This window comes from Littorina saxatilis, linkage group LG9 (genome assembly GCF_037325665.1).
Source record: "Littorina saxatilis isolate snail1 linkage group LG9, US_GU_Lsax_2.0, whole genome shotgun sequence".
NCBI lineage: Eukaryota > Metazoa > Mollusca > Gastropoda > Littorinimorpha > Littorinidae > Littorina > Littorina saxatilis.
Genome location: NC_090253.1, coordinates 37,681,522 through 37,707,713, shown reverse-complemented (window position 1 = coordinate 37,707,713; position 26,192 = coordinate 37,681,522). Strand labels below are relative to the sequence as shown.

The 26,192-nt window shown below is 42.0% G+C and overlaps 2 long non-coding RNA genes across 3 annotated transcripts in view; one reads left to right on the top strand and one right to left on the bottom strand.

Annotated features, from left to right (window-relative positions):
- LOC138975977 (uncharacterized) overlaps positions 1-26,192 on the top strand; it is a 290,855-nt gene that overhangs the window by 81,819 nt on the left and 182,844 nt on the right. The window lies entirely within an intron of this gene.
- On the bottom strand, positions 8,396-17,660 carry LOC138975968 (uncharacterized). Of its 2 annotated transcripts, none has more exons than XR_011458829.1 (10): positions 17,202-17,660; positions 16,613-16,688; positions 16,045-16,139; positions 15,366-15,432; positions 14,510-14,603; positions 13,621-13,677; positions 12,750-12,846; positions 12,191-12,253; positions 11,718-11,811; positions 8,396-8,614 (listed from the first exon to the last, which is right to left on the bottom strand). It is a non-coding gene; the product is annotated as an uncharacterized lncRNA (long non-coding RNA). The 2 variants fall into 2 exon arrangements; XR_011458828.1 differs by having other exon boundaries at positions 16,613-16,708; positions 17,202-17,658.

The window sequence follows — 26,192 nt, the reverse complement described above, 5'->3', positions numbered from 1 at the left end:
ACAAGAGACTGCTGGGGAGAAGAACCGTCGCGATATAACCTTCGTGGTTGAAAACGACGTTAAACACCAAATAAAGAAAGAAAGATGGTGAGAAGAACAAGAACACGATAACAATGAAAATGAAATCACCAGTACCAGAAACACGCGGCGAACAATAAAAACACGTGTTTCTGTTACTGGTCAGTACATTTTCATTCTTATCTTGTTCTTTTTAGTGGAGTATAAGTCAAGGGTCTACCAAACCCGGCAAATGCAGCAGACAGCCTAGAGGTCCCAGCAAGTTTTGTTTTCTTGCTGTTTGAATTTATACTGCCAGACCACTCTTTGTTTCCATAATATAGTTAGAACGGCCCCGCATTACCATATCGATTTGAGGGGCGTTTAAGAAACAACAACCAAACGCTATTGGCGGATGATGTTATACTTTCTTGAAATGCACAGGAAACACAAAAAGCTATTACCGTAAAATCCCTAGCAAACGCCCACCCCCCCTCCCCCCACCCCCCCCCCCCCCTCTGCACAGATTTCGGGTACAAGTAAGGGGTGGGCGTTTGCTAGGTATACACCCCTTTGCAAGATAAAGTGTCATCACATTTTCACAAGAAAAAAAAAGGGATACAACATGTGATTTATGCAATTTTAATGAATAATAAACACACCGTTTGTTTACAGAAATAAAGATCAACGTTCTGTGATAGAAAAGAATAAGAAGAAAAAACCGGCGAATCAACGAACAGTGTGCACAAATCGTAGATAAAGGAGACCGAATGTCTTAAAACAAATTTTTTTTTGAAGCAAAAGAGGGGTGGCGTTTGCTAGGTAGTGACCCCTCTGCACAACTTTTGGCCAAAAGTGGGGGGTGGGCGTTTGCTAGATACTGGGCGTTTGCTGGGGATTTTACGGTAATGTTAACTTCCTTCCATTCTTTGTTTGTCTTTTAACGGAGACTCTCGGGTAGCTGTAAAGCTCTTGATGCAAAAAACGGTAAAATGCACAGTTGAGTTTTTACGTGTACACCTTGTTACCTTGTTACATGATAACAAGGTTTGTTCGTGAAAGACACTCATCGGGACACAATTTCAACCCCCACGACACATGCAATGACTTTCGAAACAATAAATTACATGTGTCGTACTCTGTTGGATGTGCGCTAGAGTGGACTTCACTTCGCGCGAACAACGTCTTCAAATTTATATGACTCGACTGTTTCCTTTTTCAGAGACAAAATCGTGATGCCTCCAACATCCATAATCACCCCCCCCCCCCCACCCCCCCACACCCCCCCCCCACACACACACACACAAACAATCAAAGATATTATCTGTCAAAGATTTACGGAGGTACGGTGTCATTTTCTTTCAATCAGTCAGGTAAGGCATTTCCTTGATTTGAAAATGACTGAAGTGGTCTGTTTTGTGTTGTCGTCTGCTGGTGTCTGGTGGATGTTCCTCTAGTGGTGTAAATCATCACCGCGTCGTTGAAACGATTTTCCTCCCTTCATAATGTGTAAAACATCGAAAATCCCTCTTCTCCTTACGACCATAAAGCCTTTAAAATGGTTCTCCTCTGTTAGCTGCCTGTAAAGTTGTGAGAGGTATTCCAGCCTCTCTCATCAAAGAGCGACAAGGGACATAAGTGGAACTAACTCTGGAACCAGGGGAGGTAAGTTGTTGCACACACAGGGGAAAGGAATTCATTTGAGTAATAGATGTGAATATTTTATCCCTGGCTATGTCATCTGTCTCTGCTATCCTCGTTCCTCCTCCCCCCCCCCCCCCCCCCCCCCGCCCGCCTTCCTCTCTGTTAACTGAGCTTTTAATACCTCAGCCAAAAACAATTGCCCTGTCTAGCTCTTCTTGTTCTGTTGACTCAGAAACACAGTATTATACGCGATATATGTGTATAAATAGAGAATATTACTTGGCTCTAAAAATTCTGCCAGGGGAAATGGCAGGCGCAAAAGTGTTGTCATAGTGACGATTGTCTCGGTGACTTTGGCATCATAAGCAGTGGAAAAGCAGGTCCCTACCCAGGGGCGAATCAGTTCATTTTATGGGGGGGGTTTCCAAAAGTATATTGTAAAGATATGGGTGTGAAGGCGCGAAGCGCCGAGCCGACGGCGCGAAGCGCCTAGCTTGCTAGGGGGGTCCGGGGGCATGCCCCCCCGGAAAATTTTGAAAAAAAGGATGCAAAATGGTGCAATCTGGTGCATTCTGAGGATGATCATTACCAGTTTCAGGCAGCAGATTTTGTCACTGATTAATACCCCAAAAATTGAAACTGAACCAAAAAAAACACACAAAAATATTTTTATTTTTTGGCTGGGGGGGGGGGGGGGTTTCCGGAAACCCCAGAACCCCCCCCCCCCCTCGTCCGCCCCTGCTGCCAGACTATTTTGACACGACCTCATTTACATGATGTACACACGTGTGGTTTGACAAATATTGTTATATCATGAGTGGTCTCTCTCACGTATGTGGGATAAGTAGAGGTTACATGCCGAGTCTCAGTGATTATCAAAAATAATGGTCGAAGTTAGCGGATCATGAAAAATGCGAGCTTCATTTCCTCCTTTCTTCAGTTATTCAAAGAAAAGAGGAATTTTTGTGCGAAAGTTTGATCGAATCATATTCACCCAACCAGTTTACCTGCGCAGGCGATCGATTAATGCGCGGTTGTATAGTTCCGTGCAAATCATTCAATTCTGTTAACACTTCTTGTCAGTTTCCATGTTTTGAACTAAAATCAAGTACACAGTTATGTTGTCATTCTGCTGTGGCGGTAAAGGCAGAAAGTGTGTGTTCTGTTCATGTTTTGGTATCGCTCAGGAAATGTTCTTTCCTCGAATGTGACTAGCAGACGAAGTTTTACACCCGTGTTCCAACGTTAAAAACTGTATGAAGTTCAGTTTTCTGGGGCAAAATAGTGTATGAAACTGCTGCATGTTCTTTAATTTGATTAAATAATTGCAATTGATTGCGTGTGATCTGTTTATAAAATGAAATATTGTTGAAAACTGACCGTCGGATTGCAGTCTTGTCGATGCAGCCGAAATCTGGACTGAGGGGAACTACTCGTGTCGCTAGACAAAGTATGAGAGTTACTTTTCCTTGGAATCTTGCTGGCGATAAACGATTGTGCACGGCAGATCTGAATTCAGAAAACAACCAAACTCATGGATTTTATATTGAGATTCATGTGTTCAAGCCTGTAGTTGCTGGTTTAAATGCGGTATGGTTGTATTGTTTGCTCCAGAAATGTATATTTTGTACATTAGAGTGTTCTGAACTTTTGAGTCGCAAAAAAAGATCCACAATGTGTACAGTCTCTACCCATGAGCTATCGAGGATTCAGGCCCGTTGTTGGGTAAGTGATTTTGGTTGTTGGGTAAGTTACCGAAAAATAACTAGCCCTACAAGTTTACAGAGAGAAAGAAGCAGAGGGGGGAATAATATAGTTTATCCCTACATACGTGAGAGAGACACCCGTGAGATAATAATCGTTCAAATCACACGTGTGTATATCATGTAAATGAGGTCATGTCAAGCAAGTCTGGGGACTTGTTTTTTCACTGCTTATGATGCCAAAGTCATCGAGACAAACGTCATTATAGAAACAAAAATTGCGCTCGCTAATTACCCTCGATGAATCTTTAGAACTAACACGTCATGCCACACTTTCAGAGTGACGTTTCTTTGCTTTGACGTAATAGATTGCACGAGGCTTTAGAAGAGATCCAGGTTCCGAAACAAGCGTCTTCAATTTAGCTGCCTCGACTGCAGGACATTTTCAGTAAAATACACGAAAGTACAGTATGTAGGATAAACAGAATACTACATGGCTTGCTGTTTCGTACCAGGTTTACACTCGTTGCTTTTTCAAATAGTGAACAGCTTGCTTTCGCTCGCAGTTCAATATTTAAAAAAAACAAAAACTCGTGTAAATCTGGTACGACACAGCAAGCCATGTAGTATTCTCTATTTATAATATTCACAACGTAAAAGTCAACCGCAAACACAATACTAAGACAACATAACTCAACCCACTCCAAACCTTGCTAACCTAACAGGGGCTGGAAACCCTGTGTTGGGAGTGCAAAATCGTGTTGAACCGCTCATACAGTGATATAAAGCAAAGGACATAATTAGTGTCCCACTTTTACATTATAGGTACATTTCAGCGCGACTTTGCACTCGCAGCAATGTTTCCCTGTCCTTTATAATTAAATAACCAAAGGGAAGTAATCGCTCTTTGTGCATACGACATGTGTAATGGAGTAAACGAGATTGTATGGAACCTTTCTCCTGGCACCTGAGAGAATAACAAGCATTGAAATGAACAAGCGACTTTCATCCTCTTTAACAACTTTTAACAACGCTCTGCCTCATTTCGTTTAAGATTCTTTATCATTAAAAGCTAAGAACCGGAGCCAATCCGAGAACGTTTGGCTTATGACGATTTACAGATGCACCAAATCTGCTGTAGAAATCTCCATTTGATCTAAGGAGATCGGACACCGATTGATAACAAAATAGATTACGTTAATATTTTGCCTGTGTCCTACATTATTACATAAAAAAAATAAAACAATCGATCCTTGTCTTTCTTGCACCGACCTGCAAAACGCACCGTGACTTCAGCCCAAGAAGATCCTAGATCATCACTTATAGAGAGTAAAGGCCTGAGCGGGGGCGGAAAAGAGGAGGAAGAGAGAGAGATGGAGAGAGAGAGAGAAATACAGATAGAGGAAGATAGACAGAGACAGAGACAGACAGACAGACAGAGAGATAGACAGAGAGATAGACAGAGAAAGAGAGGGAGACAGAGACACAGAGAGAAAGAGAGAGAGAGAAAGATAGAGAGAGAAAGCGAGAGAGACAGAGAGTGAGAGAGACAGAGAGAGAGAGACAGAGAGAGAGACAAAGAGAGAGACAGAGACAGAGAGAGAGACAAAGAGAGAGAGATAGAGAGAGAGAGACAGAGAGAGAGAGAGAGAGACAGAGAGACAGAGAGAGAGAGAGAGCGACAGAGACAGCGAGACAGAGAGAGACAGACATAGAGAGAGACAGAGACAGAGAGAGAGAGCGAGAGAGAGACAGAGAGAGAGAGAGCGAGAGACACACATTGAGACAGAGAGAGAGAGACAGAGAGAGAGAGAGGGAAGAGAGACAGAGACAGAGACAGAGAGAGCTAGCGATCACCTGGCAGCACGTGAATCAATCGTGACTGACAGGTGACCTACCTGGCTGCATTCTGCCCCCTCCCCTTTTCATCCCGACCTGACTCTTTTAACTTGACCTTGCTGCATCTTCCCCCCGCCCCGCCCCTCTCTCTCTCTCTCTCTCTCTCTCTCTCTCTCTCTCTCTCTCTCTCTCTCTCTCTCTCTCTCTCTCTCTCTCTCTCCTTCTGGCTTTCTATATGTCTGTCTCTCAGTCTTGTTTGTCTATCGTTCTGTCTGTTTTGTCTGTCTGACTGTTTATCTGTTTGTCTGTCTGTCTGTCTGTCTGTCTCTGTCTCTGTTTCTGTCTCTCTTTCTCTCCCTCCCTTTATCTCCGGCTTTGTGTGGCGTGTGTGTGTGTGTGTGCGTGTGTGTGTGTGTGCGTGTGTGTGTAAGTGTGTGCGTGCGTGTGTATGTGTGTAAGTGTGTGCGTGCGTGTGTGTGTGTGTGTGTATTTGTGTGCATGAATGTGTGCTTGTTTTTTCCTTGTACTTTAAAAAAAAAAGTAGTTTTTTGCTTGTAATTATTGTTAAAAATGGTGACTTACATTTTCCTATCATAGACTTCACCTTTCTTCTAATTATTAGAATAGGAGTAAAGCATTCCTGAATACTTATCATTACCCTCGTAAGAAAAGGATTAGCACTGAACGCCGGGTTCCCATCTTTCGTTCACCTTAGATTTAGACAGAAAAAAAAGAAGCTCCAACATAAATCCAACACCCGACAAAGTAATGCTTTTAGCCTACTTTTGCAGTGCCTCTGCCCCTGCAAGTCGGTCTGTTACCTTGGTAACGGTGCAACCCAAGACAGCAGACAAACACCTTCACACAGGTGAGAATGGTGGTAAGAGGTAAGAGGATTGGGGGTGGTGGGGTAGGGGGGATTGGGAGGGGGGATAGATAATAGTCAGAACAGTGGTGCGGGTAGTGGTATGGGAAGCTGTGTATAGTTTACCGTCTTGGGTGAGATGAAAGGGATGAAAGAATTACTGAGGAACTCTAGTGGCGGTCGTTTGTGTTTTTGTCATCTATCGTTCACCCGACATGTCGTAAATAAACGTTGCACAAAGTGTGGTTGGGTTATTTTAAAGAAGCGTCAGGGTAAATAAAACAACAAATAAATTAAGAAGAGGGACAGGTAAAAACGCTGACTGCTGATGCGTAAAATGTACATAGAAATCGATAGATGGTTTTTTTCATTGTTACATTGTTGTTAAAGCACACAATACACACACAGTACTATCTGTTCTCCATATTGTAACTACCCCATCTCTGTCTGTCTGAATGTCTGTCTGAATGTTTGTCTGTCTATGTCTCCAACTCTCTAACTCTCATACAAACACACGCACGCACGCACGCACGCACACACACACAAACACACATACACACACTCGCACACACACACACACACACACACACACACGCACGCACGCACGCGCGCGCGCAAGACAGACGCACAGACACACAGACACACTGCCAAGCCATTAATCAAATCCGTGTATCCTGCTAAGCCGAAACACTCGTAGTTGATATTTTATTATATGAATATTATACGTTATTTGCGTGTTTGACCAAAATATGACATTTTACACAGATCGAGACAGTCATTGTTCTCCGAGACCGCGCTAGCGGTCGAGGTGAACAATGACTGTCGAGATCTGTGTAAAGGCTGTTCTTAACCAGACGAACCATTGGTTCGCCGAACTAAGGTTCGCGAACCATGGTTTGTGTCTTAACTGGGTGAACTTGTTCAGCAAACTCAAGGTCTAGTTCGTCCAGTTAAGACACGAAACCTGGATCGCCGACAAACGAGGGAAGCTCACTCCGAGTCGACAATAAAGAAATGGCTGCCTCCATGACGAAATCACCGATTGAGTGGTAACTTTGTGCTGGTGGTCGATTTGGGTATCTCCTTCCCACTTGATCATGGTGCACGAAGCCTGGTAATCTTGAACTTTAGTGTGTTAAATGCATAGCTCAGAATCGAGTGGCATACTTACTTATTTTAGATCCAAGTACCTGTAATCAAGCGCAAGAACATTTATCGTGAAATTAATTGACGGATTAAGCTCTAAACCTAAGCATAATTAATTAATTTGGTTGTTTGATCGGCGAAAATGGCGTACGTTGTCAACCAAGGGACTTCAATTACACGACAAAGTTGCCTCCTGTCCGCTGACACGGATAATTCCTTCTTTGACGCATGTAATTTGTACACAAAATGCACTGATTCGTACCAGAGTACGCTATGATTCGTACAGTTCATCGGAGTTCATTCCGTGACTTTAAAGGGATCTAAAAGACTTGTTATGATTACAAGTGCAGGTTCTCCAAATTTGGAGGCTTGAATGCCTCTGAATTATGAGCTATGAATTTAACACATTAAAGTTCAAGATTACCCGAAGCCTTCCATGTCATTTACCCTCCTGGGTTAAAGGTTATAAATTGATTCGAGAAAATAACATGACTGGTATGGACTGATCATTGTGTCTACCGTGGAGCCATCGGGGTTCTATGGGAAATGCTACACAAAAAAACTTGCCTGTGAAAAGGGAAAGACGGTGACCAAAAATAAATGATGATAGCGATATTTCTAATTGTGGATCAGCAGAGTCGAGAAGCATACATGATGTTTACCAAAGTGTGTGTGCGTGTCTGTCTGTCCACGTGTGTGTTTGAGCTCTTTTCGGTACAGAATATGAGTTTGGGGATTGAGTGAAGAGGGAGACCTAAAAAAAAAACTACTCGGGATTTTGGTTCTTTTTATCACAATTCAGTCTGTTTTAATTTTCAAGTTATATCATAAATTTTCTATTTGCACTGATACACTGGAATCCCTTGTGGGTGTATTGCTTTGAGGGTCTACAAATAGTACTACTGAACCAAAATCATCCTGTTTCTTTACGTTTTGAGCAATTCAATTGGTCTTGGTTTTTGTTTTTTAAAAATTTGATTCCTCTTCATTCTTCTCAAAAAAAAGCTTTCATTGCGATAAACAAAACATTACTGGATAGACGTTTTCTTGGAGAACGTCTGTATTAGCAAGCATTTAAAGTAGGAGGACGATATGGAACGTACGATAAAAGGATGTGCTTTAGCTTTCTGTCTCATCATTTATAAATGTTGCCCTTCAATCACACACACACACACACACACACTTTTGATCCAGCTCCAACCATATTTCATAAGGCTTTATTCAGGGTTGTCTCTTGTTCTTAAACATCCGATTTCTAAGCACACGTCTGTGCTGAGAATATGAACATGAACCGATATGAACATCAATGTCAGCCGCCTTTTTATTATGAAATAATGTTCATTTGTGTTCCAAACACTTCCGAAGAATACTTGTTGGTGTGTCTTCAGTCGCCCTGACATCATCACAACTCGACCCTGTCCTGCAAAAATACAAATATGTACAGGGTGACACCCAAACATTCAACCCAAACAAATGCTTATTTCTTTTACATCTGTTGACCGAATTAGTTATCTTTCTTTTTTTCTTTCTTTTTTTTTTTGTCCCTGTCCTGTCTTGTCTTGTCATGCCTTGTCTTGTCTTGTCATCCCTCTATTGGCCTACTGGCAACCTTTTCCTAACTTGTCTTGTCTTGCCATGTCTTGTCTTGTCTTGTATTGTATATACATTTAGCATACATTTGGGTAAAGGTTTGCGAACAGGTAAGGGGTGTAACAGAGACAGAGACAGAGACAGAGATGGTGGTGGTCTATGTTACATTACACAGGTCAACACAGTTGCAAGTTCATAGGTTAAAGGCTGCCCTTTTCGTAGCGTTCATTAATTAATTCCTATTGTTTACATGTGCCAATAATGTTATAAAACTGTACCTAAGGGGATATAATAACGATTGGCTGTAGCTTTCGAAAACAGAAAAAATTATTTCAGTATTGCAAAGTGGTGTTGATAGTGTCGAATGTAAACAGAACAGTCTCAAAGTGAAAGTGGATGTTTTCCGGAAATTGCGAAGTTAACAAGAATACAAAAAAGCGCGCTTTCCTGCTTAGCACAATCCGCTACCGCGCTAATCTGGCGTGTCAATATCACTACGTTTTGCACGTGGAAGGTGAGCGATTTCCTTCACGCGGGGATTGACGAAGCTGTACTGTCTGTGTTGACGGTCTAAAAATAGCCCAAGCCCTGGAGAACTGTTTCTAAAGATAGCAATAAACTTTATTAAGAATTGATTATTTCTTGTAATTGGTAAGGACTTCAAACCTAAAACTTTGCAGGAAGCTTAATTTATACATCCCCGCAACGATGGGAAAAGCCCTGGAAGTAAGTAAACTAATTAAATAGGACTTTGTCAGCCTTTAAATGAGGGGTTATTGTGTATAGTGAGGAAATAATTTTCTGATGTATTTTTAATTCATTATTGGTGTTTTATGCAAAACGTAAGGTCAATATTGAAAGTTTAAAAAAAGTACTGCCCTCACATTAATACGAAGGCGGGATCACAGCTGGATAAGACAAGGTACGGCAATTTCGACCCGGAGGTCTCTTTCAGGGCGCACAGAGGATGAGACAACACAGGAGAAAAAATGAAAAAACCACAGATAATAGCACACGGAAGGAACGATTACAGCAGTTATAGTTAAATTACTTTGTGGGTCAGGGTTTTTTAGGAGTACAGGGGAAACCCCTTTTAAGACCTTAAAAAATGTGAGAAAATCAAGTCTTAAAATGGAAGGGGTCTAAAAATGGGGGTAATTTACAGAGGTTATGAACAGAACATCTTCTTCTTCAGCGTTCCAGAAATTCCGGTGACGTGTGAGCTTGTTTGCCCATTTGGGTTCCCCACACTATACTCTGCGAGCATAGTCAGCTTCACTCCGCTTTCGTTGAGTAGGCATGCTGGGTATTTTCGTGTTTCCATAACCCACCGAACTCCGACATGGTTTACAGGATCTTTTCCGTGCGCACTTGGTCTTGTGCTTGCGTGTACACACGAAGGGGATTAAGTCACTAAGCAGGTCTGCACATGTTATGACCTGGGAGATCGAAAAATGTCCACTCTTAACCCACCAGGCGGCAGCGACCGGGATTCGAACTCACGACCTCCCGATTAGGAGGCCGACGTCTTACCACTGCGCGCCACTTCACCCGTCACAGAACATCTAAAGAAGCAAGATCTTAAAAAGGAGGAAGTCTGAAATGAATGGGTCTGAAAGGGGGGTTGCCATGTTTATCGGAGCAGGAAACTCTTCCAGAGTGAGGCCCCTTTGTTGGTTTCACTGCGTCCGCATTGTGAACAGCAGTTATGAGAAATTCGAAATGAGAAATGGCGCTTACGGCTAAAAACAAACTCAGAAAAAATCAATTCTGCGTTCTTGATAGCAGTTTTGTCCAGACTGGACTCCAGCTTTTGCTTTTCTTATTTTTCTCTATCGTCCAAGCCCATAAAATCGAACAAGGCGGATTGCGTTTGGATTTCCCTCTTTCAGATGACTAAGATTGCCCCCCTTGGATCGTTCCGTGTCAAGGCCAGTTGTACTGGCCGTGTGTTCAAGATGAAAAACTATTGGCTGTTGTGTTGGTTTCCTGCAATTGAATAGATAAAAAACCCATGCATCCTTAAAAGGCACAGTCCTTCCCATGCAAACAATTCGGCTCACGCTACCTGGCAGGCTTTTACATAGAATAACACCTCCCCTTATCTACGGCACATCCCAAAACTCTACAACCTGAGTGCTTTGGGTGATCAGTAAATTTTTATATTTTTTCTTTTTTTGTGAATTCATTTCATTAAAAAAATAATTCCACAATTCATCAAATTCCAGCTGAGCAGAATGGCTTTCACAATGGTGACTTGGCCTCTAAAGGTACCCTCCGTAAAGAGTGAGAAATTTTCAAATAGTTTATTTTTGCGTGGTTTATCTTACCCCTGAGCCATCGTGAACCCGTGTGATCTAGTATCCTTTTTTCACAATGTAGTCGTCAGTTTGTAATTTGAATGCGACTCGCAGTAAGCTTATCTGCAATAGCACGTTATTGTGTACCTCTGAATCTTAATGAAACACACGGCTGTGGTTCACAAGAACTCCAGCGATGGCTTTTGGCTGTTCACAGCCAGAGGAACTGGCAATAGGCATAAACCATCGTCTGCTACGAGAACCACGACCTGGCGTGACCCTGCTTCCGGGCTTTCTTTTTTCCAACTTTTAAAACTTCGAATTGTACTGATCATGTCTTGATGAAAAAATAATTCTTTTGGGATTCAAGAATGTTTGTGTAAGAAGCTGTCAATTTATTATTTAGATTTTAAAAGTTAGGTCTAGCACCAAAACCCACCGTGGTCAGACAATCGGCAAAATTAATTATTTGAAAATTGCTTGCTCTTTACGTAGGGCACCTAGGACGTTCCCGTTCGGTGAGCGTTGAAATGGAAGGGTGTTTGTACTGTGTGTAAAAGCCTGACAGTATCTGTGATGGTTTACAGGAGGCGTGCTGTGCCTTTAATCAGCTCTGTGTGTTTAAAAAGTTACCTTGATCATTCTGACATGCTCTTGCTCAAATTACACTCCACACAATATTGTGGACTCCATTGATAGACGCTGTGGTGCATGGGAGAACTGCATTCTGAGGAAACGAAAAAAATATACACTGAGGAAGAACAGTCACAACAACATTTGCAGCAGTAACAGGCTATATAATTGTATTCAAAGTACACTTAAATAAGGTAAAAGGAAAATCAGTGTTGTGTCAGTAAATTTGATTTGGGGAGAGATGGAAGGATGGTTGTGGGGGTTTAGAGGGGGCGATAGAAGGATAGTTGGGAACCGGTGAAGGTGGGGTGGCTATCTACACAGTTTGATATCATTCAGCAAGCCCATTTAGATGTATCATGTAATGACTGGTACAATGTTTAATTTATCAAAAAAGGCAGTAACTCTGTAATGCATTAATTATGTGAACCAACTTCTCCATAAACTAAATAAAGATCAGTTGAAAAAGTTACCTCTTTCATTCTGGAATCTTTTTGGTCCCATCACAGCTCAGACGCAGACTCAATGGACAGATACTGTAGTGATGAAAAAACCACCAGCATCATAAGGGAGAACACGAATTATGCAGAGAGGAAAAACAGTAATGAGTAAGAACAACAGGAACAGCAGCAGCACACGTCAATACTCTTACTCCACAAAACACTATCACTGATTTAGTAACTGAATCCCAGTGAAGTGCAAGTGATCCAAATTACTGAATTAAAAACACAGAGAGAGAGAGAGAGAAAGAGGGAGAGAGACAGACAGACAGGCAGAGAGACAGAGACAATGTGAATGTGTGTGTGTGTGTGTGTACATGGGAAATGCAGTGCCATTTGAAACAAACACTTGCTTCGTTTAAATTAAATATCAACAGTTAATGAGTTATACAACATAAGAGGCACCTGTTTTAGGGTGGTGCTTGGGCGGAGTGTGTGTGTAACTTGATAATAATAAGCATGATCCGTTCCAGCTAACAACTATCTTGATCTGTACAGACATACATTGCACAGTGAATTCACCAGCATGTACCTTTATGTTTGCCATTGAGTTAGGTAGAAGACAATGTTGAGTGGTGAACGTAAGTTGTATTGATCACTGGGTCATCCTGCAGTCCGTCCCCTTTGATCTGCACATTGCACCAGCACAAACAAACAAACACGATGTTATGAGCTCAAACAGCCTGCATGGTCAATCATGAATCTAAGAACACAAACACTGTCCAGATTTTGGAAACGAGATCATCACTTGGGAAATTCAATGAAAATCTAGCAGTCAATGAAGCAGATAGATTTGTCCTTGCGATTGTTGTTGCAAGCAGATAAATGTGTGAACTTCCTTATCTCAACGTTATCATTCAACATATTGATACTTTGCCTGATGGATTTTTGTGCCGATGAGATAAACAAACAATCAAAATCAAAGTAGTATTTTAGTAGTAGTAAACTTTTGAAGAAAAAAATCAAACAAATTGAGCAGAAAGATCTAGCTTACTGCTGTGCTGATTTAGACAAAATCAATGCATTTACATGCCGAAGTCATTCCTGCTTTTATTCATATCATTCTAGATGATCCTAATGCACAACAATACGAAAACGAGCTCAGCTATATAATTGTATTCAAAGAACACTTAAATAAGGTAAAAGGAAAATCAGTGTTGTCAGTAAATTTGATTTGGGGGAGATGGGAGGATTGGGGTGGGGGGTTAGAGGCGGCGATAGAAGGATAGCTAGGAACCGTAGAAGGTGGGGTGGCTAACACAGTTTGATCATTCAGCATGGCCATTTAGATGTAATGACTGGTACAATGTTTAATTTATCTAAAGGGGCAGCAACTCTGTAACTAATGCATTATGTGAACCAACTTCTCCATAAACTAAATAAAGATCAGTTTAAAAAGTTACCTCTTTCATTCTGGAATCTTTTTGGTCCCATCACAGCTCAGACTCAATGGACAGATACTGTAGTGATGAAAAAAAAAACCCAGCATTTTAAGGGAGAACAAGAGTTATGCAGAGAGGAAAAACAGTAATGAGTAAGAACAACAGCAGCAGCATACGTCAATACTCTTATTCCACATAACACTATCACTGAATGACTGATTCAGTAACTAAATCCCAGTGAAGTGCAAGTGATCCAAATTATAAAAACAACGCCCAAACGAAAAGGTAGAATGGTGACTTCCGTTCGATTTCAAGTTAAACTTTTCACTTTTCCGAGCAAGACAACTGCGAAAAAAAAAAAGAGATCAAAAAGGAAATAGGGGCGCTTTTTTTTAGACACCCCTTTTTACGTCCAGCTTCTTTTGGTGGAGATTCAAGTTACAGATACATGTGAAATTCATTAAGCAAAAAGGTTCCCACTATGCACTGCCACAGAACACAACCAGGTTATTAATGTGCGGTACAGTGTATAATTATGTTTAAGTAAAAGGATGCCCTTCTTTTGTTTAATTGGAGCATCTATGATGTCTGACATTTTGGTTCTAACGGTAAGGAACGTATGTTTAGGCTCTAATAAGGACAGTTTGTCTTGTCAAAAGCCTCATGCATATTCCTTCCTCCCCATGCAAGACTTTCTTTTATTTGAATATCTGCCTTTATAGTACAAAAATCAAATAAAAAGGTCGCACTCTGCGCATAGCGACAAAAATCGCAATTTTACCAAGAAAACCTCACACTCTTTATGTGGAGAAAGACCCTGACTGTTGCAGTATGTTATGCATTTGAAAACATCTGAAATTGTGTACTTGAATTCTACAGTTTGATCAGTTCTGTGTGTTTAAAAAGTTACCTTGATCATTCTGACATGCTCTTGCTCAAATCACATCCCAGACAATATTGTAGACTCCATTGATAGACGCTGTGGTGCATGGGAGAACTGCATTCTGAGGAAACGAAAAAAATATACACTGAGGAAGAACAGTCACAACAACATTTGCAGCAGCAACAGGCTATATAATTTTATTCAAAGAACACTTAAATAAGGTAAAATGAAAATCAGTGTTGTGTCAGTAAATTTGATTTGGGGGAGATATAGGGGGATATAGCTCAGTTGGTAGCGCGCTGGATTTGTATTCAGTTGGCCGCTGTCAGCGTGAGTTCGATCCCAGGTTCGGCGGACATTTATTTCACAGAGTCAACTTTGTGTGCAGACTCTCTTCGGTGTCCGAACCTCCCCCCGTGTACACTACATTGGGTGTGCACGTTAAAGATCCCACGATTGACAAAAGGGTCTTTCCTGGCAAAATTGCTTAGGCACAGTTAATAATTGTCTACCTATACCCGTGTGACTTGGAATAATAGGCGGTGAAAGGTAAATATGCGCCGAAATGGCTGCAATCTACTGGCCGTATAAAATTTCACTTCACACGGCATCACTGCAGAGCGCCTAGAACTGTACCCACGGAATATGCGCGATATAAGACTCATTGATTGATTGATTGATTGATTGAGATGGAAGGATTGGGGTGGGGGTTTAGAGGCGGGGATAGAAGGATAGCTGGGAACCGGGGAAGGTGGGGTGGCTAACACAGTTTGATCATGTAATGACTGGTACAATGTTTAATATATCTAAAAAGGCAGCAACTCTGTTATGCATTATGTGAACCAACTTCTCCATTAACTAAATAAAGATCAGTAAAAGTTACCTCTTTCATTCTGGAATCTTTTTGGTCCCATCACAGCTAGCTCAGACGCAGACTCAATGGACAGATACTGTAATGATGAAAAAAACATCAGCATTTTAAGGGAGAACAAGAATTATGCAGAGAGGAGAAACAGTAATGAGTAAGAACAACAGCAGCAGCAGCAGCAGACTTAATACTCTTACTCTACATAACACTCTCACTGAATGACTGATTCAGTAACTAAATCCCAGTGAAGTGCAAGTGATCAAAATTACTGATGTAAAAACAGAGAGAGAGAGAGACAGAGACAGAGAGAGACAGAGACAGAGAGAGAGACAGACAGACAGGCAGAGACAATGCGAATGTGTGTGTGTGTGTGTGTGTGTGTGTGTGTGTGTGTGTGTGTGTGTGTACATGGGAAATGCAGTGCCATTGAAAACAAACACTTGCTTCATTTAAATATCAACAGTTATAAATACAACATGGGGCACTAGAAAAGTTGTACATGAAAATAAATGTTGCTCTTGCTGATGGAAAAAGAGCAGGGGGAGAGGGTCGATGTTGCTTGCACTTGCAGATAATTATGCACTAACATCCAGCTGTTTTACTGGGTGTACTGTAACCCTGTAATGTTTAAGCAGAAATGTTTGTGGATCACGTTATGCTTCTGCTTTTAGATCAGTTTGAGTATTTGCAATACCTGGATCATTGCGGCATCCTCTTGATCACATCACATTTGAGACTTTGACCTATATAGACTCCATGGGCAGACGCTGAAGTTATTACAAGGGCATTCTGAAAAATGACAATACAAATGCAGAGATGTAGAACTTTACATTACACTTACAGAAGCAACAACCAGAGAGCTGATTTATACAGGTAGAGAGAGAGAGAAAGAGAAGAAGAAGTACATGAAAAAAGAGAGCATAGAAAGAGAGAGGGGGTGGGGGATGGGGCAAAGGGAGTGTGTAATGTGACGTGAGGAAGGGGAAGAGCAATGGAAAATGAAACTCTCAGTACTTTTAATTTATATTAACAGTTATGGAACTATTTGAGCACTCCCCATAACCACAAACAAGGTACAGACGGCAACATATGTTGCACGGAAGGGTGGGGGTAGTTGGACTGGAGAGTGTTGTTATGGGTTTAGGGTGGTGCTGGGGCGGAGTGTGTATGTAACTTGATAATAATAAGCATGATCAGTTAGAGCTAACAACTATCTTGATCTTCACAGACATAAATTGCACAATGATTTCACCAGCATGTACCTTTATTTTTGCCCTTGAGTTAGGTGGAAGACAATGTTGAGTGGTGAACGCAAGTTGTATTGATCACTTGGTCATCCTGCGGTCCGGACCATTGATCTGCACATTGCACCAGCACAAACAAACACAATGTTATGATCTCAATCAGCCTGCATGGTCAATCATGAATCTAAGAGTAAGAACACAAACACTGTCCAGATCTAATTGAAAACGAGATCATCATTACTTGGGAAATTCAATGAAAATCTAGCAGTCAACGAAGCAGATAGATCTGTCCTTGCGATTGTTGTTGCAAGCAGATAAATGTGTGAACTTCCTTATCTCAACGTTATCATTCAACATATTGATATTTTGCCTGATGGATGTTGTGCCGATGAGATAAACAAACTATCAAAATCAAAGTCATAAACTTTTGGAGAATTTTTTTTTTTAAATTGAGCAGAAAGAATCTAGCTTACTGCTGTGCTGATTTCGACAAAATCAATGCGTTTACATGCCGAAGTCATTCCTGCTTTTATTCATATCATACTAGATGATCCTAATGCACAACAATACGAAAACGAGCTCAGCGAAATGAGTAACACTGCCTCACCTGCACTAACACAATGCTGCAGAAGTGAAGGTCGTCTACGACTGGAAATTTCGAAGTCGAACAGCGGCGTTTTTTCACTCTCAGCGGTTGTCTTGCTCGGAAAAGTGAAAAGCTTAACTTGAAATCGAACGGAAGTCACCATTCTACCTTTTCGTTCAAGCGTTGTTTTTACAAAATCTCAGAAAATGTAATTTTGACTTGGGTGATTTCGTCCGCCATTGAGATTCAGTTTTTCAATAATTTGTCTTCCTCCTTGGCAGAAGAGTCAAAGGTTCGGCCCGATCTTCAAGGTTCCCAAGACATGACTTGCAAACCCCGAACCTAGTTCGCCGAACCCCCCAAACCTAGTTCGAAAACTCAGGTTCGTCCGGTTAAGAACCAAGACAAGTTCCCCGAACCAGTCTTGAGGTTCGCCGAACCCCACGAACCTAGTTCGCGAACCAAAGGTTCGTCTGGTTAAGAACAGCCTTAAAATGTCATATTTTGGTCAAACACGCAAATAACATTTATGTATCGATCGAATTCCTTTCAGGTACTATGACTTTGTTGTTGTTTTGACGATTGAACGAGCCCGCACACACATGCAATCAAACACATAAGCTTCATATTTGGGCGTTTCAGGTTGACCGATACTTCAAAGGAACTACAAAACACACGTCATGTACTGACTTTGTTGTTGTTTTGACATTGAACAGCACACACACATGCAATCAAACACATGACGGTCAACCTGAAACGCCCAATTATGTCTCGACATGTATTTCTCTCTCTCTCGACTGTGACGTATAAGTTACAGCTCCGTCCATCCATGGTATCGCCTGATATTTTGTCGAGACTGGGTCAATGAATATGATGACGTCACTCGAGGCTCTGCCGAGAGTGACGTCATTATATTCTTTCACCCCGTCGAGACAAAATATCACGCGATACCATGCATGGACGGAACTGTAACGTATATATGGCATGACCAAAGTAAAGAGAATTTGTCATGGGATGTGGCAACAAATCATTGGAAATTCACCATGGGCAATCAACCCAAGCCTAGAAGTTGTAGAACTATATTTTGTTTCAGTCTTGGCAAGGCCAGTTTTGTCCAGTTCCGGAAAAGACATATTGAATTAATTCACCCTGCCGAGACGAAAAAACCAATTCCATGGATAAAAACGTATAAGCTTATTATCCCGTGACGCATCAAAGCTAAATTTTGTTTTGAAATGTCATTACAACGTACAGATAACTTATAACGACATAATCGCCTTCACAAGACAGGAAAAACGCACACTTTGTTTTTCGTCTGCTACAAATCTAGTCTTGTTGGTTGACGGAGAGAATAAAGCTTCAATCATACCTTCATCAACAGGAATAAATGCTCAATCCGCTGTCAGTTCGCAACTGAACCTTGTTTTTTTCTTTAACTTTTTGGTTAACATTGAAACGGCAATCCAAAAGAGTGTTTCAGCTGTTTCAAGACACAAGCTTAGCTCCTTCTTTTGAGTTGCTTTTCAGTCTAAAATGACACCGGAAGCGAACAAATTGTCGCGTATACTGTCGTCACAAAAAGACGTCATGACAAAGTTACACGCAAAGCGAAAGAGACTTTGACGTCATTTACTTTTGTTTGGAATTTTCCGCCTGTTCCTAGCTTGTCAGTGAAGACCTGACGTGAGTAAGCTTACCCTTTGCAGCTGTGAAATAATCAGTCTTGTGTCTCGGTCGTGTAGGTACAGAGTTTGCTTCTGCAATCATTGTGTTCGTGTTGATGACGGCTTCATAAGATTTCCATTTTCTTGTTTCTGCGGCTGCGCAAGTTATTTTGACTAGGTCATGGCCGAACTTTAGGCCTACGGAGAAATATCGCTGGATATTTTCTCCCTAGATTAACAGAGACAAAGAAGGGAAGTCATGCTGTATACAGAGATAAGAACAGCCTCGCTTTCACCTAGATCCTGCCTAAAAACAATGTTCAGACCTCATGTTCAGACTCGGCGTAATAATACCGAAAGGACTACTTTTTAGCGGTCAAGTTCAGTCGTCCGCATACTCGAAAGTGAAAAAAAGATGAAACATTTTGCTACAGTATCGGAGGATGAACTGTCGAAGAAGAAAAAGAATCTCGTACCAACCACTACGCAGAAGACCATCCGAGTTGTCCAGAAGAAGTTCTGAAACACGTCACGTTCCAAATCAAAAGACGACATTCTATTCTCTTACGTCACTATTCTTGGTTTACGGTACCATTCGGCGGCTTTGCTACGAGTATGCCATAGTCTTGGTTGGCCGAGACCTTGAGGTGGAATGCGAGTGATTAGGTTTGTTGATTTTGCTCGGAGAAGTGGTCCGTGTTCAAGCAAGTTTCTTTCTTCTTTGAAAACAAAAACTCTAAGACCAGTGAATGTCGAGATATATACGTTAATTGGATCTACGGGCTTGTGGAATAAACTTCCATCTCGATTGACCAAAAGCCATGTTTGGATCACAGATCCAATTAACGTATATTGTAGGCCTCTGACGTCACATGGCTCAAAGAAGGGAAATCCAATGTCCAATCGATACATAACTAGTGACATTTAATGAAAATTACTGTGTATTTTGTTAAAAGAGACCGAAAGAATAATTATACTGCAGATTATGTCAAATCCCCTCTCCATGATGTTAGGTTTGACTTTCAGCCGGCATTTATAATAATCAGTTAGTACTGTCGCGAAATCCTCGTATTTGATATCCCGTGTTAGAATTACTAACATTAACCTTTGATTTATCTTCGGGGGAGGGGGGGGAGTTATGGGAGTGGGGGTGGGAGTTGGGGGTGGGAAGACTGAGCTAGAGGGGGTAAGTTGGGTTAGTGTGAAGGTTTGCTTACAGACCGAAAAATGTATTGTAAAAAAATATTTCACCGAGTTTATGTCCTTCTATTCCAGTAGCACTGCTGCTGTGAGATTTACACTGCCGCACAATGCTCCTGCCAAGATGAGAGAGATAATGGTATTCACAGACAATGCCACACCGTTGGCACGCTTTATCAAGTGCCGTCGCGAAATCCTCGTTATATTCCGTGTTAAAAGCACACTCCTTCTCTCGTGTGAGCCTTACGTTAATAATAATTTCCATCTCAGATGTGTCCAGGCTTTTAATTTTGATAAGAGCAGCCTTCTTTATTTTGTTTTGGTGTTATTCTCACCTTCTTTTTTGTCTTTTCTTTTCTCTTCTAAATTTGGATAATATTTTGTGTAAAATTTACGGATTGTTTTTGCTTACTGTGTAAGGGCTTGACTGTCTGTCATGTTCTTCTTATGTGTTTGAAGACACCACCATAGGGCGTAGGCTTGTTGTTGTCTTCACCTTATGTCGATGTACGTTTCCTGAACATGTAAAATATGAATAAACATTGTTTAAACCAAGAGCAGCCTTCCACTTAGCCACACGCCACAGTTTGAATTCTTTCTTTGCCGTTTGTCAATTTTTTTTTATATTCTTAAAAACATTTGTTGCTGAATTAATTTCTTAAATCTTTTTGCGTCAATGTGTAATACTAATTCAGCAAAAAATAAAATAGATAAATTGATAAATGATTAAATATATAAATAAATAAATAGATAAATCAATAAATCAATAAATCAATCAATAAATCAATCAATCAATCAATCAATCAATCAATAAATCAATAAATAAATAAATCAACCAATCAATCAATCAATCAAGATAATAATAATGCACCGGCCCCCGTAGCGCAGTGGTTAGCGCATCGGGCTGCGGGCCGGGAGGTCGTGGGTTCGAGTCTCATCAGGGTCATGTGGGTTTTTCGGGCTACGGTCGGCTCCTACCCAGAGTGGAAGTGCTATGGTTCCTTTGTGAAGGCTGGGATCACACAGCCGAGTGTCATTCACTTAACGAATGCGACTTTGAGGGTGCTCAGGTTCTGTATACCTGACCAACACCGCAGGTGCGGCAGTTCTCGGGCCTGGTTGACGCCAGGATATATTATGACAGTCAGCGTAGAGTGCTGCCCTGTCACGTAGTCTCAAACCAAATTGGAAATCCAAAGCATCATCATTATAATCATCCTCATCTCATTAATCATCCAAAATATAAATTGTCCTTGCTCTTGTGGCCCTTCATGCCCGGCCCTTCATGCCCGGAGCTCTCATGGTGACCTTGGTCTCAGTGTTCCTGTTCGATTCTTCCCTGAATAGTAGTTCTGCTGTCAGTCTTCAACGTGTGACGTTCTGGGGGGTCGACGGAGGGACGTGGTGGCGGTCTGCTCTCTGGAGGGGACGCTCACTCAGTCTGGCTCCGCGACTTAAAGTCAATGTCGTTTGTAGGGGGCATAGTAGCTAGTGGGCTGCGTCCGTTAGCTCGGGACAGACCCAGTACTGAACACCGTCGAAGTGACTCAGCAGAAGTGCAGTGTCAGTGTCATCTTCCGAGGGTAGCCAACCGCAGCGACCCGACATCCCCCCCCCCCCCCCTGGAGCGTCTGTAAAATCGACAAGTCTGGCAGCGGAACGAAATTCAGATGTGGTTGGAGCAGCGAGTGCAGGGACGGGGCGGTGTGAGAGCACAACGGGACAAAGGAACAGGTGTAAGGACGGGGGGAAAAAAAAGAAAAAAGATAATAATAAATACAAAATCACAGTCTGTACAGAAAGAAGCCAAGGCCGAGAGTTTCGGTCATGCGACCAATGGGAAAAATGCTGTTATCCTATGTAAAAAAAAATCCTGGGTAAATCTGAGATGGGAATACATAAAAAAAATACATTAAAAAAAAGAATAAATAAAAAATCAATAACAAAAATCTCTTTCTGTACTGAAAGCAGCAAAGGCTGATGATTTCCGACATGCGTTGAAGGAGAAAATGCTCTTCAAGTAAAAAAATAAATTAAAAAAATCTTGAACGAAAAGGAATGTATCTTTAAGAAATGAAGACGGATAAGTGAGAGAAGAATTTAGCTTCTCTGATACATCTTCCAATCTGTTTGCACCTTCTCTGTATTTTTGGTTCCTGTCAAGAAATGAAAGGCGTAAAGTGATGCATGGGTGCTGTCAATTCTTGAAAATGTAGGTTAAGTTTCTGTGGGGGTGGTGGTGAAGGAGGGGGCGGATAGTTTGTGTGTGGACCGGGGTGTGTGTGTATTCATGGCGATGGTGTGCGTGGTACTGTGATCCGTTAAAGTGCGCTGTCTCGCTCAGTACCGCCGACTTCAGCACTAGAGGTTTCTGTCGGGGTTACCCCACCCTTAGCTCCTGGTCAGGGACCTTACCTGGGAGCACAGGTAGCAGAGGTTTTAACGCGCCTCTTACCCGCGTGATGAACCCGTATGAGCACATAGGGTATTTACGAGTCAACAGTGCCACCTGTTCACCACCCCGCTCTGATAGGAACACCGCCAGTTGGTCCAGGACAGCTTATTCGTCCGGGCAAGCCCGACTTATATCGCTGCAATCCCTTATATCTAAGGGACGCCCCCTATCCGCCGCCTGGGGACCCGCCGGGTTGGGGATGGTCGCCCCGCCACCTAATTGGAGATAGCCTGACCCCGGTTGTGTGTGTGTGAGTGTGTGTGTGTGTGTACGTGTGTGTGTGTGTGTGTGTGTGCGTGCACAACCTCATCCCTCACCTGCTCTCCAGCGACGCGGAAGAGCAAATGTTTTCTCAAAGAGCCAAACCAACCAACCAACTAACCAAGCAACCAAGCAACCAGCAAACAAACAAGCAAACAAGCATTCAAACAAACAAAATAGTGCGATACAGCATTAAAATAATCAACAGAGAGACAGAGAAAGAGACAGGGAGACAGAGAGACAGAGAGAGACACACAGAGAGACAGAGAGACAGAGAGGCAGCTGGCCAGATAGATAGACATCTTGCACCCAAGCAGGCACATTTTCACCGTAGTCCAAGCAATGCACACACTGCGACGTACGGTAGCAACAAATTAGCGAGGTAACAGTGCGGCGTGCAATTAAGTGCCCGCGGTCTTCCCACGCCGCTATCTCTCATTACTCGCATGATTCGAGAGAAGAAAGCGTGTGATGACTTCTTAATTGCTTTGTTTGATGAACCGAGTTGTGAGATTAAGAAAACAAAGACTGTTAAAAATATCGCTGGGAGTGCAAAAAGAACAGTAGTTTTATTGGCTGCGATGAAGTATGGTTCAAAGACTCTTTTAAAAGATAATTATGAAGATCTCAGTTAACTGCCAAGGATAAGCGCGTCCTTATTTTCAAAGCCCTGAAAGTGGGTGGGTAAAAGAGAATGTAAGGGGGGAGGGGTGAATGTCTTTCACCTTCATCCGGGGGCCTAGCACTTTGACAAGCAGACACATGCACGCACGCACGCGCGCGCGCGCGCACACACACACACACGCACGCACGCACACGCACGCACGCACGCACACAAACACACACACACACACACACACACAAGCACGCGCGCGCACACATTGACAAACACACGCACAAATACATCCCAACCCCTTCCCCTCTTTCTCTCTCTCCCTCTCTCCCCCCACCCTCCTCATCGTCTCTCTCTCTTTCTCTCTCTTACCTCTCTCTCTCTCTCTCTCTCTCTCTCTCTCTCTTCCCCCTCTCTCTTCCTCTCTCTCTCTCTCTCTCTCTATCTCGCTTCCCCCTCTCTCTTCCTCTCTCTCTCACCTTTTTTCCCTCTGTCAACCTGTCCCTGTTTTCTCTCCCCCCCCCCCCCCCCCGCCCCTAATCCCTGTCTCCCCCCTTCTCTATCTCCCCCTCTCTCTCCCTCCCCCTCCCCCTCTTTCACTCCGCCCCCTCTCTCTCACTCCTCCCTCTCTCTCCCTCACTCTCTCTCTCTCTTCTCTCTCTTTCCCTCCCCCCTCTCTCTCCCTCACCCCCCTCCCTTTTCTCTCATCACTTACTTATATCGTCGTCATCAGTAGCTTTCACTCTGAAGTCTTTCCTCCATCTCTCTCTTTTGCCTGGCATTTATTTCCTATGCTTCGCTCCAAATGCCAATATATCAAACACTTAGCGTTTTCCTTGACAAGAGGCCTATAACAAACCCATTTAACGGAAGCAAAACGCCTGTAGCGTTCCGGCCAATGAGCGAATGGTCGTTAGCACTTGAGGAGAGAAAAGAAATATTGTATGGATCTTTTTAGTCTCCCTCCCCTCTGTGTCTCTGCCTGGGCCCCCCTCTCTCTTTCTCTCTCTCTTTGTCTGTCTGTCTGTCTGTCTGTCTGTCTGGTTGTCTGTCTGTCTGTCTGGCTCTCTCTCTCTCTTTCTCTCTCTTCCTCTGTCTATATAACTCTGTCTGTCTCTGTCTGTCTGTCTGTCGGTCTGTTTTTATGTTTTTCTGTCTGTCTGTCTGTCTGTCTGCCTCTGTCTCTGTCTCTCTCTGTCTCTCTCTCTCTCTCTCTCTCTCTCTCTCTCTCTCTCTCTCTCTCTCTCTCTCTCTGACGCATGTTTTGACTAAATGTTTTAACGTAGAGGGGGGAATCGAGACGAGGGTCGTGGTGTATGTGCGTGTGTCTGTCTGTGTGTGTGTGTGTGTAGAGCGATTCAGACTAAACTACTGGACCGATCTTTATGAAATTTGACATGAGAGTTCCTGGGTATGAAATCCCCGAACGTTTTTTTCATTTTTTTGATAAATGTCTTTGATGACGTCATATCCGGCTTTTCGTGAAAGTTGAGGCGGCACTGTCACGCCCTCATTTTTCAACAAAATTGGTTGAAATTTTGGTCAAGTAATCTTCGACGAAGCCCGGGGTTCGGTATTGCATTTCAGCTTGGTGGCTTAAAAATTAATTAATGACTTTGGTCATTAAAAATCTGAAAATTGTAAAAAAAAAATAAAAATTTATAAAACGATCCAAATTTACCTTTATCTTATTCTCCATCATTTGCTGATTCCAAAAACATATAAATATGTTATATTCGGATTAAAAACAAGCTCTGAAAATTAAATATATAAAAATTATTATCAAAATTAAATTGTCCAAATCAATTTAAAAACACTTTCATCTTATTCCTTGTCGGTTCCTGATTCCAAAAACATATAGATATGATATGTTTGGATTAAAAACACGCTCAGAAAGTTAAAACAAAGATCGGTACAGAAAAGCGTGCTATCCTTCTTAGCGCAACTACTACCCCGCTCTTCTTGTCAATTTCACTGCCTTTGCCATGAGCGGTGGACTGACGATGCTACGAGTAAAATGGCATTGCGTTCAGTTTCATTCTGTGAGTTCGACAGCTACTTGACTAAATATTGTATTTTCGCCTTACGCGACTTGTTATGTTTTTATGTCTGTCTGTCTGTGTATGTCTGTCTGTCTCTGTCTGTCTCTGTCTCTGTCTCTGTCTCTCTCTCTCTCTCTCTCTCTCTCTCTCTCTCTCTCTCTCTCTCTCTCTCTCTCTCTCTGACGCATGTAAAACTTCTTTTTATATTTAGTCAAGTTTTTACATTTAGTCAAGTTTTGACTAAATGTTTTAACGTAGAGGGGGGAATCGAGACGAGGGTCGTGGTGTATGTGCGTGTGTCTGTCTGTGTGTGTGTGTGTGTAGAGCGATTCAGACTAAACTACTGGACCGATCTTTATGAAATTTGACATGAGAGTTCCTGGGTATGAAATCCCCGAACGTTTTTTTCATTTTTTTGATAAATGTCTTTGATGACGTCATATCCGGCTTTTCGTGAAAGTTGAGGCGGCACTGTCACGCCCTCATTTTTCAACCAAATTGATTGAAATTTTGGTCAGGTAATGTTCGACGAAGCCCGGACTTCGGTATTGCATTTCAGCGTGGTGGCTTAAAAATTAATTAATGACTTTGGTCATTAAAAATCTGAAAATTGTAAAAAAAATATGTTTTTTATAAAACGATCCAAATTTACGTTTATCTTATTCTCCATCATTTGCTGATTCCAAAAACATATAAATATGTTATATTCGGATTAAAAACAAGCTCTGAAAATTAAATATATAAACATTATTATCAAAATTAAATTTTCAAAATCAA